Source organism: Orcinus orca, chromosome 2, assembly GCF_937001465.1.
Source record: "Orcinus orca chromosome 2, mOrcOrc1.1, whole genome shotgun sequence".
NCBI lineage: Eukaryota > Metazoa > Chordata > Mammalia > Artiodactyla > Delphinidae > Orcinus > Orcinus orca.
This window is the reverse complement of record NC_064560.1, coordinates 42,084,624-42,101,552: the sequence shown is the minus strand read 5'-3', so window position 1 is coordinate 42,101,552 and position 16,929 is coordinate 42,084,624.

Sequence of the window (16,929 nt, the reverse complement as noted above, 5' to 3'; positions counted from 1 at the left end):
TGGACTCCTCACATTTTCTGATGTGCGCCGAGTGAGGACACTCTTGCCAGGTTCCCATCCCCAAGGGGATATGGGCCTTCTGCTCTGAGGTCAAAACGGCTGGCTTGCTCACAGTACCATGATGTGGGCCCTCTGCTGTGAGTTCACTCTGGCAAGGATCCCTTATCATCGGTGCTCTGAGCTGCCTGCTGGGAGGTTCCAACTGCTGGATTCCTCAACATTTTATTCTATGTGCCCTCTGTTGTGAGGCTCCTCCTGCCTGCCTCACTGCCAGCCCCTTGGTGATGACTGTCCTATGGCTTGAGGCCACATGTGCTGCATTCCTCACATTTCGATGATGTGGCCCCACTCGTGTGAGGACACTCCTGCCTGGTTCCCATCCCCTTGGTGAGGTGGGCCCTCTGGCGAGAGTCTAATCCTGGCTGGGTTCCTCAACGTTCTGTGAGGTAGGCCCTCTGCTGTGAGGTCACTCCTGCCTGGCTGGCACACGTCACCTTGGAGACGTGAGCCCTCTGGTGGCAGTTGAGCGTGCAGGGTGCCTCCTCCTCTCGGTGATGACGGCCCTCTGGCGTCAGGCCCTAACTGCTGGGCTCCGCACATTTTGTGATGTGTGCCCAGTGGTTCGAGGACACTCCATCCAGGTTCACATCCCCATTGGGATGTGGGCCTTCTGCTCTGAGGTCCCAATGGCTGGGTTGTTCACAGTTTCATGATGTGGGCTCTCTGCTGTTAGTTCACTCTGGCCTGGAAGCCATAGCCTCTGTGATCTGGGCTGCCTGCTGGGAGGTTCCAACTGCTCGATTCCTCAACTTTTGTATTCTATGGGTCCTGTGTTGTGATGCTCCTCCTGCCTGCCTCACTCGCAACCCCTTCGTGATGTGGGTCCTCTGGTTTGAGGCCACATGTGCTGGGTTCCGCAACTTTCAATGATGTGGCCCCACTGGTGTGAGGACACTCCTGCCTGGTTCCCATCCCCTTGGTGATGTGGGGCTTCTGGTGACAGTCTTATCCTGGCTGGGTTCCTCACTCTTCTGTGAGGTAGACCCTCTGCTGCGAGGTCAATCCTGCCTGACTTGCACACATCACCTTGGCGACGTGGGCCCTCTGTTGGCACATGGAACCTGCTGGGAGCCTCCTGCCCTCGGTGATGATGGCCCTCTAGCATCAGGCCCTAACTGCTGGGCTCCCCACGTTTTCTGATGTGAGCCCAGTGATGCCAGGACACTCCTGTCAGGTTCCCATCCCCATGGGGATGTGGGCTTTCTGCTCTGAGGTCCCAACGCCTGGGTTGCTCACAGTTTCATGATGTGGGCTCTCTGGTGTTAGTTCACTGCTGCCTGCATCCCATAGCTTCTGTGCTCTCGGCCGCCTGCTGGGAGGTTCCAAATGCTGGATTCCTCACCTTTTTTATTCTTTGGGCCCTCTGTTTTTAGGCTACTTCTACCTGCCTCACTCCCATCCCCTTTGTGATATATGTTCTCTGATATGAGGCCGCATGTGCTCGGTTCCTCACCTTTCGATGATGTGGCCCCACTGGTGGGAGGACAGTCCTGACTGGTTCCCTTCCCCTTGGTGTTGTGAGCCCTCTGGCGAGAGTCTCATCCTGCCTCGGTTCCTCACCCTTCTGTGAGATAGGCCCTCTGCTGTGAGGTCACTACTGCCTGGCTGGTGCATGCCACCTTGTAGACGTGGGCCCTCTGTTGGCAGTTGGAACCTGCTGGGAGTCTCCTCCCCTCAATTATGAGGGCCCCCTGGCGTCAGGCCCTAACTGCTGGGCTCCTAACATTTTCTGATATGTGCTAAGTGGTGCGAGGCCACTCCTGCCAGGTTCCAATCCCAATGGGGATGTGGGCCTTCTGTTCTGAGGTCCCAACGGCTGGGCTGCTCACAGGTTCATGATGTGGGCCCTCTGCTGTGAGTTCACTGCGGCCTGGATTCCATAGCCTCGGTGCTCTGGGTCACTTGCTGGGAGGTTCCAACTGCTGGATTCCTCAACTTTTATATTCTATGGACCCTGTGTTGTGAGGCCGGTCCTGCCAGCCTAATTCTGAACCCCTTGGTGATGTGGTTCCTCTGGTTTGAGGCTACATGTGCTGGGATCCTCACCTTACGATAATGTTGTCCCACTGGTGTGGGGACACTCCTGCCTGGTTCCCATCCCCTTGGTGATGTGGGCCCTCTGGTGCGAGTCTGATCCTGACTGAGTTCCTCACACTTCTCTGAGGTGGGCCCTCTGCTGTGAGGTCATTCGTGCCTGGTTGGCACACATCGCCTTGGCGACGTCAGCCCTCTGGTGGCAGTTGGAGCCTGCTGGGAGCCTCCTTCCCTTGGTGATGAGGGTCCTCTGGCGTCAGGCCCTAACTGCTGGTCTCCCAAAATTTTCTGATACGTTCTCAGTGGTGCAAGGACTCACCTACGAGATTTCCATCCCCATGGGGATTTGGGCCTCATGCTGTGAGGTCCCAATGGCTGGGTTGCTCAGTTTCATGACATGGGCCCTCTTCTGTGAGTTCACTGTGGCCTGGATCCCATAGGCTCGGTGCTCTGGGCCGCCTGCTGGGAGGTTCCAACTGCTGGATTCCTCACTTTTTTATTCTATGGGCCCTTGTTGTGAGGCTACTCCTGCCTGCCTCACTCCGAGGCCCTCGGTGATGTGGGTCCTCTGGTTTGAGGACACATGTGCTGAGTACCTCACCTTTCGATGATGTGGCCCCACTGGTGTGAAGACACTCCTGCCTGGTTCCCATTCCATTGGTGATGTGGGCCCTCTGGTGAGAGTCTGATGTTGGCTGGGTTTCTCACCCTTCTGTGAGGTGGGACCTCTGCTGTGAGGTAACTCCTGCCTGGCTTGCTCACGTTGCCTGGGCAACGTGAGCCCTCAGGTGGCAGCTGGAGCCTGCTGGGAATCTCCTCCCCTCAGTTATAAGAGCTCTGGATAAAACACATATGCACTTTTTTGCCAAGTGCATTATTTTCCAAGTTCTGTCTCTTTTCCTATGCTTTAAGAGGGACTCCCGTGTACCTTCTGAAATCGGTTTCCTGCAATTCTGCCCCGCTTTCAAGTCCTCTTGGCAGCCTTACTTCAATATATTTTTGGACCATAGCTGTCATTTATAACTCTGCAGGTTTGTGAATGACAGTGTCCCTGAGCTCCTTTCTTCAACTCGCTTTCGGTGACCTGGCCACAACACCGCAGGATTGCTTCAGGCCCTAGTGTGGTTCCGGCACGGCACGCTGAGCCTTTGGTTAATTCCTCTTCCTGGTGGGAAATGAGAGTTAAATTTGCCCGTCCAGACACCTCCAGCTAGTCTCTCATTGGTTCTCCCTATTCCTGTTCATCTTACACAGAAATTGCAAACTGGGCCAAACAGGAGGTTAAAGGCACTGACTCTCCAAGTGGGGAGAGTGTTAGTAAAGCGTCTGGAATGTTGCACCCGAGTACAAGGGGACGAAAACTGAGACACATTTGAACACGTTTCCAGATCACACGGTGGATCATACTCTAGGTTCCACATGCATGTTTTAGCTGAAGGAAGAATCCGTTAAACCTGGAGAGTTGAGACCCATGGAATGGGTACCATGCAATATGACTTCAAAGGGTCTGCATTTGCTCACCGAACCTCACCAATCCTATCACTGCTGCGTTTATGCCGCTGTACACACGCTTGATTCTCTTTCGGAGACATATAAATCCATAGATGTTAAGATTCTTACTAGTCAGGTATATTATTAGGCGTTTAATATGGGATGCTGTGTCCACTTCGATGAGCAAGGAGTAGCTCTTGTCTATTACATATTTGGCTTATGGAACAGTATCTGTGCTAATTTCAATCTCTGGTTTTATGCAGCACCCCAACTCACCTTACCCCTTAAGCAAGCATAAGTTGGTTTTCGACATTTGAGGCCCTGTTCTGTTTTGTAATTCAGTTCCTGTGTAGCCAAGTTTACATTCCGTGTATTAGTGATATCTTATGATGTTTCTTTTTCTGTGTGACTTATTTCACTTAGCATCATCGTACCTGAATCCACTCATTACGCTGCTACAGGCCTGATGATATAGATTTCATTGCTGAGTGATATTGCATTGTATGTAAGTACCACAACTTCTTTATCCATTTTTCGCTTTCTGTGATATTGAACTTGTACCGTAAATGAGGTTCTTGTAAACAGAGCCGGCCCAAACTTTGGGGTGGCTGTGTCTTTTTGATTTTAATTTCCCTAAGCTATAGGACCATAAGTGGAAGTGCCCTAGGCTCTCTTGCTTTGTTTTTTAGATGTTTCAGGAAACACCATACACTTTTCCAGAGTGGCTGTTGGCAATTTACATCCCGCCCATCAGCATAATAAGGCTCCCAGTTCTCCATGGCCTGTCCTGCCTTTCTGGATTTTACACTTTTTTCAGATGGTCCTTTTGACCGGGGGGCAGTGACACTTCATTGTAGTGCAGATTTCCTTTGCAAGCTTGCTTGGTTGGCCAAAAAGGGCATATGCGTTTTTTCCTGAATATATTCAGGAAAAAACGCATACGCCCTTTTTGGCCAAGAGCATAATTGTGGACATTCTGCCTCTTTTCCTATGTTTTACATGCATTCCAGTCTACCTCCTGAAATCGGTTTCCTGCAATTCTGCCCCGCTTTCAAGTCCTCTTGGCAGCCTTACTTCAATATATTTTTGGACGATAGCTGTCATTTATAACTCTGAAGGTTTGTGAATTACAGTGCCCCTGAGCTAATTTCTTCAACTCGCTTTCTTGTGAGCTGGCCGCAACACCGCAGGATGGCTTCAGGCCCTAGTGTTGTTCCGGAATGGCACGCTGAGCCTTTGGTTAATTCCTCTTCCTGGTGGGAAATGAGAGTTAAATTTGCCCGTCCAGACACCTCCAGCTAGTCTCTCATCGGTTCTCCCTATTCCTGTTCATCTTACACAGAAATTGCAAACTGGGCCAAACAGGAGGTTAAAGGCACTGACTCTCCAAGTGGGGAGAGTGTTAGTAAAGCGTCTGGAATGTTGCACCCGCGTACCAGGGGACGAAAACTGAGACACGTTTGAACACGTTTCCCGATCACACGGTGGATCATACTCTGGGTTCCACATGCATGTTTTAGCTGAAGGAAGAATCCCTTAAACCTGGAGAGTTGAGACCCATGGAATGGGTACCATGCAATATGACTTCAAAGGGTCTGCATTTGCTCACCGAACCTCACCAATCCTATCACTGCTGCGTTTATGCCACTGTACACACGCTTGATACTCTTTCGGAGACATATAAATCCATAGGTTGTAAGATTCTTACTAGTCAGGTATATTCTTTGGCGTTTAATATGGGTTGTTGAGTCCACTTCATTGAGTAAGGAGTAGCTCTTGTCTATTACATATTTGGCTTATGGAACGGTATCTGTGCTCATTTCAATCTCTGGTTTTATGCAGCACCCCAACTCACCTTTCCCCTTAAGCAAGCATAAGTTGGTTTTCTACATTTGAGACCCTGTTCTGTTTTGTAATTCAGTTCCTGTGTAGCCAAGTTTACAATCCGTGTAGTAGTGATATCTTATGATGTTTCTTTTTCTGTGTGACTTATTTCACTTAGAATCATCGTACCTGAATCCACTCATTATGCTGCTACGGGCCTGATGACATAGATCTCACTGCTGAGTGATATTGCATTGTACGTAAGTACCACAACTTCTTTATCCATTTTTCACTTTCTGTGATATTGACCTTGTACCGTAAAGGAGGTTCTTGTAAACAGAGCCTTCCCAAATTTTGGGGTGGCTTTGTCTTTTTGATTTTAATTTCCGTAAGCTATAGCCCCAAAAGTGGAAGTGCCCTAGGCTCTGTTGCTTTGTTTTTTAGATGTTTCAGGAAACACCATACACTTCTCCAGAGTGGCTGTTGGCAATTTACATCCCGCCCATCAGCATAACAAGGCTCCCAGTTCTCAATGGCCTGTCCTGCCTTTCTGGATTTTACACTTTTTTCAGATGGCCCTTTTGACTGGGGGGCAGTGAGACTTCATTGTAGTGCAGATTTCCTTTGCAAGCTTGCTTGGTTGGCCAAAAAGGGCGTATGCGTTTTTTCCTGAATATATTCAGGAAAAAACACATACGCCATTTTTGGCCAAGCGCATCATTGTGGACGTTCTGCCTCTTTTCCTATGCTTTACATGCAATTCCAGTCTACCTCCTGAAATCGGTTTCCTGCAATTCTGCCCCGCTTTCAAGTCCTCTTGGCAGTCTTACTTCAATATATTTTTGGACGATAGCTGTCATTGATAACTCTGCAGGTTTGTCAATGACAGTGCCCCTGAGCTCCTTTCTTCAACCCGCATTCTTGTGAGCTGGCCGCAACACCGCAGGATTGCTTCAGGCCTTAGTGTGGTTCCGGCATGGCACGCTAAGCCTTTGGTTAATTCGTCTTCCTGGTGGGAAATGAGAGTTAAATTTGCCCGTCCAGACACCTCCAGCTAGTCTCTCATTGGTTCTCCCTATTCCTGTTCATCTTCCGCAGAAATTGCAAACTGGGCCAAACAGGAGCTTAAAGGCACTGACTCTCCAAGTGGGGAGAGTGTTAGTAAAGCATCTGGAATGTTGCACCCGAGTACCAGGGGATGAAAACTGAGAAACATTTGAACACATTTCCCGATCACATGGTGGATCACACTCTGGGTTCCACATGCATGTTTTAGCTGAAGGAAGAATCCCTTAAACCTGGAGAATTGAGACCCATGGAATGGGTATCATGCAATATAACTTCAAAGGGTCTCCATTTGCTCACTAATCCTCCAATCCTATAACTGCTGCGTTTATGCCGCTGTACACACGCTTGATTCTCTTTCGGAGACATAGAAATCCATAGGTTTTAAGATTCTTACTAGTCAGGTGTATACTTAGGCGTTTAATATGGGGTGTTGAGTCCACTTCATTGAGCAAGGAGTAGCTCTTGTCTATTACATATTTGGCTTATGGAATGGTATCTGTGCTCATTTCAATCTCTGGTTTTATGCAGCACCCCAACTCACCTTTCCCCTTAAGCAAGCATAAGTTGGTTTTCTACATTTGAGACCCTGTTCTGTTTTGTAATTCAGTTCCTGTGTAGCCAAGTTTACATTCCGTTTATTAGAGATATCTTATAATGTTTCTTATTATGTGTCACTTATTTCACTTAGAATCATCGTACCTGAATTCACTCATTATGCTGTTACAGACCTGATGACATAGATTTCATTGCTGAGTGATATTGCATTGTACGTAAGTACCACAACTTCTTTATCCATTTTTCGCTTTCTGCGAATTGAACTTGTACCGTAAACGAAGTTCTTGTAAACAGAGCCGGCCCAAAGTTTGGGGTGGCTGTGTCTTTTCGATTTTAATTTCCCTAAGCAATAGGAAAATAAGTGGAAGTGCCCTAGGCTCTGTTGCTTTGTTTTTTAGATGTTTCAGGAAACACCATACACTTCTCCAGAGTGGCTGTTGGCAATTTACATCCCGCCCATCAGCATAACAAGGCTCCCAGTTCTCCATGGCCTGTCCTGCCTTTCTGGATTTTACAATTTTCTCAGATGGCCCTCTTTACTTGGGGGAAGTGAGACTTCATTGTAGTGTAGATTTCATTTGCAAGCTTGCTTGGTTGGCCAAAAAGTGCGTATGAGTGTTTATCTGAATATATTCAGGAAAAAACGTATACGCCCCTTTTGGCCAAGTGCATCATTGTTGACGTTCTCCTCTTTTCCTAAGCTTTACATGCAATTCCAGTCTGCCTCCTGAAATCGATTTCCTACAATTCTGCCCCAATTTCAAATCCTCTTGGCAGCCTTACTTCAATATATTTTTGGACGATAGCTGTCATTTATAACTCTGCAGGTTTGTGAATTACAGTGCCCTTGAGCTCCTTTCTTCAACTCGCTTTCTTGTGAGCTGGCCGCAACACCGCAAGTATGCTTCAGGCCCTAGTGTGGTTCCGGCATGGCATGCTGAGCCTTTGGTTAATTCCTCTTCCTGGTGGGAAATGAGAGTTAAATTTGCCCGTCCAGACACCTCCAGCTAGTCTCTCATTGGTTCTCCCTATTCCTGTTCATTTTCCGCAGAAATTGCAAACTGGGCCAAACAGGAGGTTAAAGGCACTGACTCTCCAAGTGGGGAGAGTGTTAGTACAGCGTCTGGAATGTTGCACCCTAGTACCAGGGAAGGAAAACTGAGACACATTTGAACACGTTTCCCGATCACACGGTGGATCATACTCTGGGTGACACATGCATGTTTTAGCTGAAGGAAGAATCCCTTAAACCTGGAGAGTTGAGACCCATGGAATGGGTATCATGCAATATGACTTCAAAGGGTCTGCATTTGCTCACTGAACCTCACCAATCCTATCACTGCTGCGTTTATGCCGCTGTACACACGCTTGATTCTCTTTCACAGACATATAAATCCATAGGTTTTAAGATTCTTACTAGTCAGGTATATTCTTAGGCGTTTAATATGGGCTGTTGAGTCCACTTCATTGAGCAAGGAGTAGCTCTTGTCAATTACATATTTGGCTTATGGAACGGTATCTGTGCTATTTTCAATCTCTGGTTTTATGCAGCACCCCAACTCACCTTTCCCCTTAAGCAAGCATAAGTTTGTTCTCTACATTTGAGACCCTTTTCTGTTTTGTAATTCAGTTCCTGTGTAGCCAAGTTTACATTCCGTGTATTAGTGATATCTTATGATGTTTCTTTTTCTGTGTGACTTATTTCACTTAGAATCATCATACCTGAATCCACTCATTATGCTTCTACGGGCCTGATGACATAGATTTCATTGCTGAGTGATATTGCATTGTACGTAAGTACCACAACTTCTTTATCCATTTTTCGCTTTCTGTGATATTGAACTTCTACCATAAATGAGGTTCTTGTAAACAGAGCCGTCCCAAACTTTGGGGTGACGGTGTGTTTTTGATTTTAATTTCCCTAAGCTATAGGACCATAAGTGGAAGTGCCCTAGGCTCTGTTGCTTTGTTTTTTAGATGTTTTAGGAAACACCATACACTTCGCCAGAGTGGCTGTTAACCATTTACATCCCGCCCATCAGCATAACAAGGCTCCCAGTTCTCCATGGCCTGTCCTGCCTTTCTGGATTTTACACTTTTTTCAGATGGACCTTTTGACCGGGGGCAGTGAGACTTCATTGTAGTGCAGATTTCCTTTGCAAGCTTGATGGTTGGCCATAAAGGGCGAATGCGTTTTTTCCTGAATATATTCAGGAAAAAACGCATACGCCCTTTTTGGCCAAGTGCATCATTGTGGACGTTCTGCCTCTTTTCCTATGCTTTACATGTAATTCCAGTCTACCTCCTGAAATCGGTTTCCTGCAATTGTGCCCCGCTTTCAAGTCCTCTTGGCAGCCTTACTTCAATATATTTTTGGACGATAGCTATCATTTATAACTCTGCAGGTTTGTGAATTACAGTGCCCCTGAGCTCCTTTCTTCAACTCGCTTTCTTGTGAGCTGGCCACAACACGGCAGGATTGCTTCAGGCCCTAGGGTGGTTCCAGCATGGCATGCTGAGCCTTTGGTTAATTCCTCTTCCTGGTGGGAAATGAGAGTTAAATTTGCCCGTCCAGACACCTCCAGCTAGTCTGTCATTTGTTCTCCCTATTCCTCTTCATTTTCCGTGGAAATTGCAAACTGGGCCAAACAGGAAGTTAAAGGCACTGACTCTCCAAATGGGGAGAGTGTTAGTAAAGCGTCTGGAATGTTGCATCCGAGTACCAGGGGACGAAATCTGAGACATATTTGAACACGTTTCCCAATAACATGGTGGATCATACTCTGGGTTCCACATGCATGTTTTAGCTGAAGGAAGAATCCCTTAAAGCTAGAGAGTTGAGACCCATGGAATGGGTACCATGCAATATGACTTCAAAGGGTCTGCATTTGCTCACCGAACCTCACGAATCCTATCACTGCTGCGATTATGCCACTGTACACACGCTGGATTCTCTTTCGGAGACATATAAATCCATAGGTTTTAAGATTCTTACTAGACAGGTATATTCTTAGGCGTTTAATATGGCGTCTTGAATCCACTTCGTTGAGCAAGGAGTAGCTCTTGTCTATTACATATTTGGCTTATGGAACGGTATCTGTGCTAATTTCAATCTCTGCTTTTATGCAGCACCCCAACTCACCTTTCCCCTTAAGCAAGCATATGTTGGTTTCGTACATTTGAGACCCTGTTCTGTTTTGTAATTCAGTTCCTGTGTAGCCAAGTTTTCATTCCGTGTAGTAGTGATACCTTATGATGTTTCTTTTTCTGTGTGACTTATTTCACTTAGAATCATCGTGCCTGAATCCACTCATTATGCTGCTATGGGCCTGATGACATAGATTTCATTGCTGAGTGATATTTCATTGTACGTAAGTACCACAACTTCTTTATCCATTTTTCGCTTTCTGTGATATTTAACATGAACCGTAAACGAGGTTCTTGTAAACAGAGCCGTCCCAAACTTTAGGGTGGCTGTGTCTTTTTGATTTTAATTTCCCTAAGCTATAGGACCATAAGTGGAAGTGCCCTAGGCTCTGTTGCTTTGTTTTTTAGATGTTTCAGGAAACACCATACACTTCTCCAGAGTGGCTGTTGGCAATATACATCCCGCCCATCACCATAACAAGGCTCCCAGTTCTCCATGGCCTGTCCTGCCTTTCTGGATTTTACACTTTTTTCAGATGGCCCTTTTGACCAGGGGGCAGTGAGACTTCATTGTAGTGCAGATTTCCTTTGCAAGCTTGCTTGGTTGGCCAAAAAGGGCGTATGCGTTTTTTCCTGAATATATTCAGGAAAAAACGCATACGCCCTTTCTGGCCAAGTGCATCACTGTGGACGTTCTGCCTCTTTTCCTATGCTTTACATGCAATTCCAGTCTACCTCCTGAAATCCGTTTCCTGCAATTCTGCCCCGCTTTCAAGTCCTCTTGGCAGCCTTACTTCAATATATTTTTGGACGATAGCTGTCATTTATAACTCTGCAGGTTTGTGAATTACAGTACCCCTGAGCTCCTTTCTTCAGTTCGCTTTCTTGTGAGCTGGCCGCAACACTGCATGATTGCTTCAGGCCCTAGTGTGGTTCCAGCATGGCATGCTGAGCCTTTGGTAAATTCCTCTTCCTGGTGGGAAATGAGAGTTAAATTTGCCCGTCCAGACACCTCCAGCTAGTCTCTCATGGGTTCTCCCTATTCCTGTTCATTTTCCGCAGAAATTGCAAACTGGGCCAAACAGGAAGTTAAAGGCCCTGACTCTCCAAGTGGGCAGAGTGTTAGTAAAGCGTCTGGAATGTTGCGCCCGTGTACCAGGTGACGAAAACTGAGACACATTTGAAAACGTTTCCCGAATACACGGTGGATCATACTCTGGGTTCCACAGGCATGTTTTAGCTTAAGGAAGAATCCCTAAAACCTGGAGAGTGGAGACCCATGGTATGGGTACCATGGAATATGACTTCAAAGGGTCTGCATTTGCTCAATGACCTCACCAATCCTATCACTGCTGCGTTGATGCCGCTGTACACACGCTTGATTCTCTTTCGGAGACATATAAATCCATAGGTTTTAAGATTCTTACTAGTCAGGTATATTCTTAGGCGTTTAATATGGGGTGTTGAGTCCACTTCGTTGAGCAAGGAGTAGCTCTTGTCTATTACATATTTGGGTTATGGAACGGTATCTGTGCTATTTTCAATCTCTGGTTTTATGCAGCACCCCAACTCACCTTTACGCTTAAGCAAGCATAAGTTGGTTTTCTACATTTGAGACCCTGTTCTGTTTTATAATTCAGTTCCTGTGTAGCCAAGTTTACATTCCGTGTAGTAGTGATATCTTATGATGTTTCTTTTTCTCTGGGACTTATTTAACTTAGAATCATCGTACCTGAATCCACTCATTATGCTGCTACGGGCCTGATGACAGAGATTTCATTGCTGAGTGATATTGCATTGTACGTAAGTACCAAAACTTCTTTATCCATTTTTCGCTTTCTGTGATATTGAACTTGTATCGTAAATGAGGTTCTTATAAACAGAGCCGTCCCAAACATTGGGGTGGCTGTGTCTCTTTGATTTTAATTTCCCTAAGCTATAGGACCATAAGTGGAAGTGCCCTAGGCTCTGTTGCTTTGTTTTTTAGATGTTTCAGGAAACACCATACACTTCTCCAGAGTGGCTGTTGGCAATTTACATCCCGCCCATCAGCATAACAAGGCTCCCAGTTCTGCATGGCCTGTCCTGCCTTTCTGGATTTTACACTTTTTTCAGATGGCCCTTTTGACCGGGGGGCAGTGAGACTTCATTGTAGTGCAGATTTCCTTTGCAAGCTTGCTTGGTTGGCCAAAAAGGGCGTATGCGTTTTTTCCTGAATATATTCAGGAAAAAACGCATACGCCCTTTTTGGCCAAGTGCATCATTGTGGACGTTCTGCCTCTTTTCCTATGCTTTACATGCAATTCCCGTCTACCTCCTGAAATTGGTTTCCTGCAATTCTGCCCCGCTTTCAAGTCCTCTTGGCAGCCTTACTTCAATATATTTTTGGACGATAGCTGTAATTTATAACTCTGCAGGTTTGTGAATGACAGTGCCCCTGAGCTCCTTTCTTCAACTCGCTTTCTTGTGAGCTGGCCGCAACACCGCAGGATTGCTTCAGGCCCTAGTGTGGTTCCGGCACGGCAGGCTAAGCCTTTGGTTAATTCCTCTTCCTGGTGGGAAATGAGAGTTAAATTTGCCCCTCCAGACACCTCCAGCTAGTCTCTCTTTGGTTCTTCCTATTCCTGTTCATCTTACGCAGAAATTGCAGACTGGGCCAAACAAGATGTTAAAGGCACTGACTCTCCAAGTGGGGAGAGTGTTAGTAAAGCGTCTGGAATGTTGTACCCGAGTACCAGGGGACAAAAACTGAGACACATTTGAACACGTTTCCCGATCACACGGTGGATCATACTCTGGGTTCCACATGCATGTTTTAGCTGAAAGAAGAATCCCTTAAACCTGGAGAGTTGAGACCCATGGAATGGGTACCATGCAATATGACTTCAAAGGGTCTGCATTTGCTCACCGAACCTCACCAATCCTATCACTGCTGCATTTATGCCGCTGTACACACACTTGATTCTCTTTCGGAGACATAGAAATCCATAGGTTTTAAGATTCTTACTAGTCAGGTATATTCTTAGGCGTTTAATATGGGGTGTTGAGTCCACTTCGTTGAGCAAGGAGTAGCTCTTGTCTATTACATATTTGGCTTATGGAATGGTATCTGTGCTCATTTCAATCTCTGGTTTTATGCAGCACCCCAACTCACCTTTCCCCTTAAGCAAGCATAAGTTGGTGTTCTACATTTGAGACCCTGTTCTGTTTTGTAATTCAGTTCCTGTGTAGCCAAGTTTACATTCCGTGTATTAGTGATATCTTATGATGTTTCTTTTTCTGAGTGACTTATTTCACTTAGAATCATCGTACCTGAATCCACTCATTATGCTGCTACGGGCCTGATGACATAGATTGCATTGCTGAGTGTTATTGCATTGTACGTAAGTACCACAACTTCTTTATCCATTTTTCGCTTTCTGTGATATTGAACTTGTACCGTAAACGAGGTTCTTGTAAACAGAGCCGTCCCAAACTTTGCGGTGGCTGTGTCTTTTTGATTTTAATTTCCCTAAGCTACAGCACCATAAGTGGAAGTGCCCTAGGCTCTTTTGCTTTGTTTTTTAGATGTTTCAGGAAACACCATAAACTTCTCCAGAGTGGCTGTTGGCAATTTACATCCCGCCCATCAGCATAACAAGGCTCCCAGTTCTCCATGGCCTGTCCTGCCTTTCTGGATTTTACACTTTTTTCAGATGGCCCTTTTGACCGGGGGGCAGTGAGACTTCATTGTAGTGCAGATTTCCTTTGCAGGCTTGCTTGGTTGGCCAAAAAGGGCGTATGCGTTTTTTCCTGAATATATTCAAGAAAAAACGCATACGCCCTTTTTGGCCAAGTGCATCATTGTGGACGTTCTGCCTCTTTTCCTATGCTTTACATTCAATTCCAGTCTACCTCCTGAAATCGGTTTCCTGCAATTCTGCCCCGCTTTCAAGTCCTCTTGGCAGCCTTACTTCAACATATTTTTGGACGATAGCTGTCATTTATAACTCTGCAGGTTTGTGAGTGACAGTGCCCCTGAGCTCCTTTCTTCGACTCGCTTTCTTGTGAGCTGGCCGCAACACCGCAGGATTGCTTCAGGCTCTAGTGTGGTTCCGGCAGGGCATGCTGAGCCTTTGGTTAATTCCTCTTCGTCGTGGGAAATGAGAGTTAAATTTGTCCGTCCAGACACCTCCAGCTAGTCTCTCATTGGTTCTCCCTATTCCTGTTCATCTTCCGCAGAAATTGCAAACTGGGCCAAACAGGAGGTTAAAGGCACTGACTCTCCAAGTGGGGAGAGTGTTAGTAAAGCGTCTGGAATGTTGCACCCGAGTACCTGGGGACGAAAACTGAGACACATTTGAACACGTTTCCCGATCACACGGTGGATCATACTCTGGGTTCCACATGCATGTTTTAGCTGAACGAAGAATCCCTTAAACCTGGAGCGTTGAGAACCATGGAATGGGTACCATGCAATATGACTTCAAAGGGTCTGCATTTGCTCACCAAACCTCACCAATCCTATCACTGCTGCGTTTATGCCGCTGTAGACACGCTTGATTCTCTTTCGGAGACATATAAATCCATAGGTTTTAAGATTCTTACTAGTCAGGTATATACTTAGGCGTTTAATATGGGTGTTGAGTCCACTTCGTTGAGCAAGGAGTAGCTCTTGTCTATTACATATTTGGCTTATGGAACGGTATCTGTGCTAATTTCAATCTCTGGTTTTATGCAGCACCCCAACTCACCTTTACCCTTAAGCAAGGATAAGTTGGTGTTCTACATTTGAGACCCTGTTCTGTTTTGTAATTCAGTTCCTGTGTAGCCAAGTTTACATTCCGTGTAGTAGTGATATCTTATGATGTTTCTTTTTCTGTGTGACTTATTTCACTTAGAATCATCGTACCTGAATCCACTCATTATGCTGCTACGGGCCTGATGACATAGATTTCATTGCTGAGTGATATTGCATTGTACATAAGTACCACAACTTCTTTATCCATTTTTCGCTTTCTGTGATATTGAACTTGTACCATAAACAAGGTTCTTTTAAACACAGCCATCCCAAAATTTGGGGTTTCTGAGTCTTTTCTTTCTTTTTTTTTTTTTTTGCAGTACGCGGGCCTCTCACTGTTGTGGCCTCTCCCATTGTGGAGCACAGGCTCCGGACGCGCAGGCTCAGCGGCCATGGCTCACGGGCCCAGCCGCTCCGCGGCATGCGGGATCTTCCTGGACTGGGGCACGAACCCGTGTCCCCTGCATAGGCAGGTGGACTCTCAACCACTGCGCCACCAGGGAAGCCCTGGCTGTGTCTTTTTGATTTTAATTTCCCTAAGCTATAGCACCATAAGTAGAAGTGCCCTAGGCTCTGTTGCTTTGTTTTTTGGATGTTTCAGGAAACACCATACACTTCTCCAGAGTGGCTGTTGGCAATTTACATCCCGCCCATCAGCATAACAAGGCTCCCAGTTCTCCATGGCCTGTCCTGCCTCTCTGGATTTTACACTTTTTTCAGATGGCCCTTTTGACCGGGGGAAGTGAGACTTCATTGTAGTGCAGATTTCCTTTGCAAGCTTGCTTGGTTGGCCAAAAAGGGCGTATGCGTTTTTTCCTGACTATATTCAGGGAAAAACACATACGCCCTTTTTGGCCAAGTGCGTCATTGTGGACGTTCTGCCTCTTTTCCTAGGCTTTACATGCAATTCCAGTCTACCTCTTGAAATCGGTTTCCTGCAATTCTGCCCCGCTTTCAAGTCCTCTTGGCAGCCTTACTTGAATATATTTTTGGAGGATAGCTGTTATTTATAACTCTGCAGGTTTGTGAATGACAGTGCCCCTGAGCTCCTTTCTTCAACTCGATTTCTTGTGAGCTGGCTGCAACACCGCAGGATTGCTTCAGGCCCTATTGTGGTTCCGGCATGGCATGCTGAGCCTTTGGCTAATTCCTCTTCCTGGTGGGAAATGGGAGTTAAATTTGCCCGTCCAGACACCTCCAGCTAGTCTCTCATTGGTTCTCCCTATTCCTGTTCATCTTCCACAGAAATTGCAAACTGGGCCAAACAGGAGGTTAAAGGCACTGACTCTCCAAGTGGGCAGAGTGTTAGTAAAGCGTCTGGAATGTTGCACCCGAGTACCAGGGGACGAAAACTGAGACACATTTGAACACGTTTCCGATCACACAGTGGATCATACTGTGGGTTCCACAGGCATGTTTTAGCTGAAGGAAGAATCCCTTAAACCTGGAGATTTGGGACCCATGGAATGGGTACCATGGAATATGACTTCAAAGGGTCTGCATTTGCTCACCGAACCTCACCAATCCTATCAATGCTGCGTTTATGCTGTTGTACACACGCTTGATTCTCTTTCGGAGACATATAAATCCATAGGTTTTAAGATTCTTACTAGTCAGGTATATTCTTAGGCGTTTAATATTGGGTGTTGAGTCCACTTTTTTGAGCAAGGAGTAGCTCTTGTCTATTACATATTTGGCTTATGGAACGATATCTGTGCTAATTTCAATCTCTGGTTTTATGTAGCACCCCAACTAACTTTTCCCCTTAAGCAAGCATAAGTTGGTTTTCTACATTTGAGACCCTGTTCTGTTTTGTAATTCAGTTCCTGTGTAGCCAAGTTTACATTCCATGTAGTAGTGATATTTTATGATGTTTCTTTTTCTTTGTGAATTATTTCACTTAGAATCATCGTACCTGAATCCACTCATTATGCTGCTACGGGCCTGATGACATAGATTTCATTGCTGAG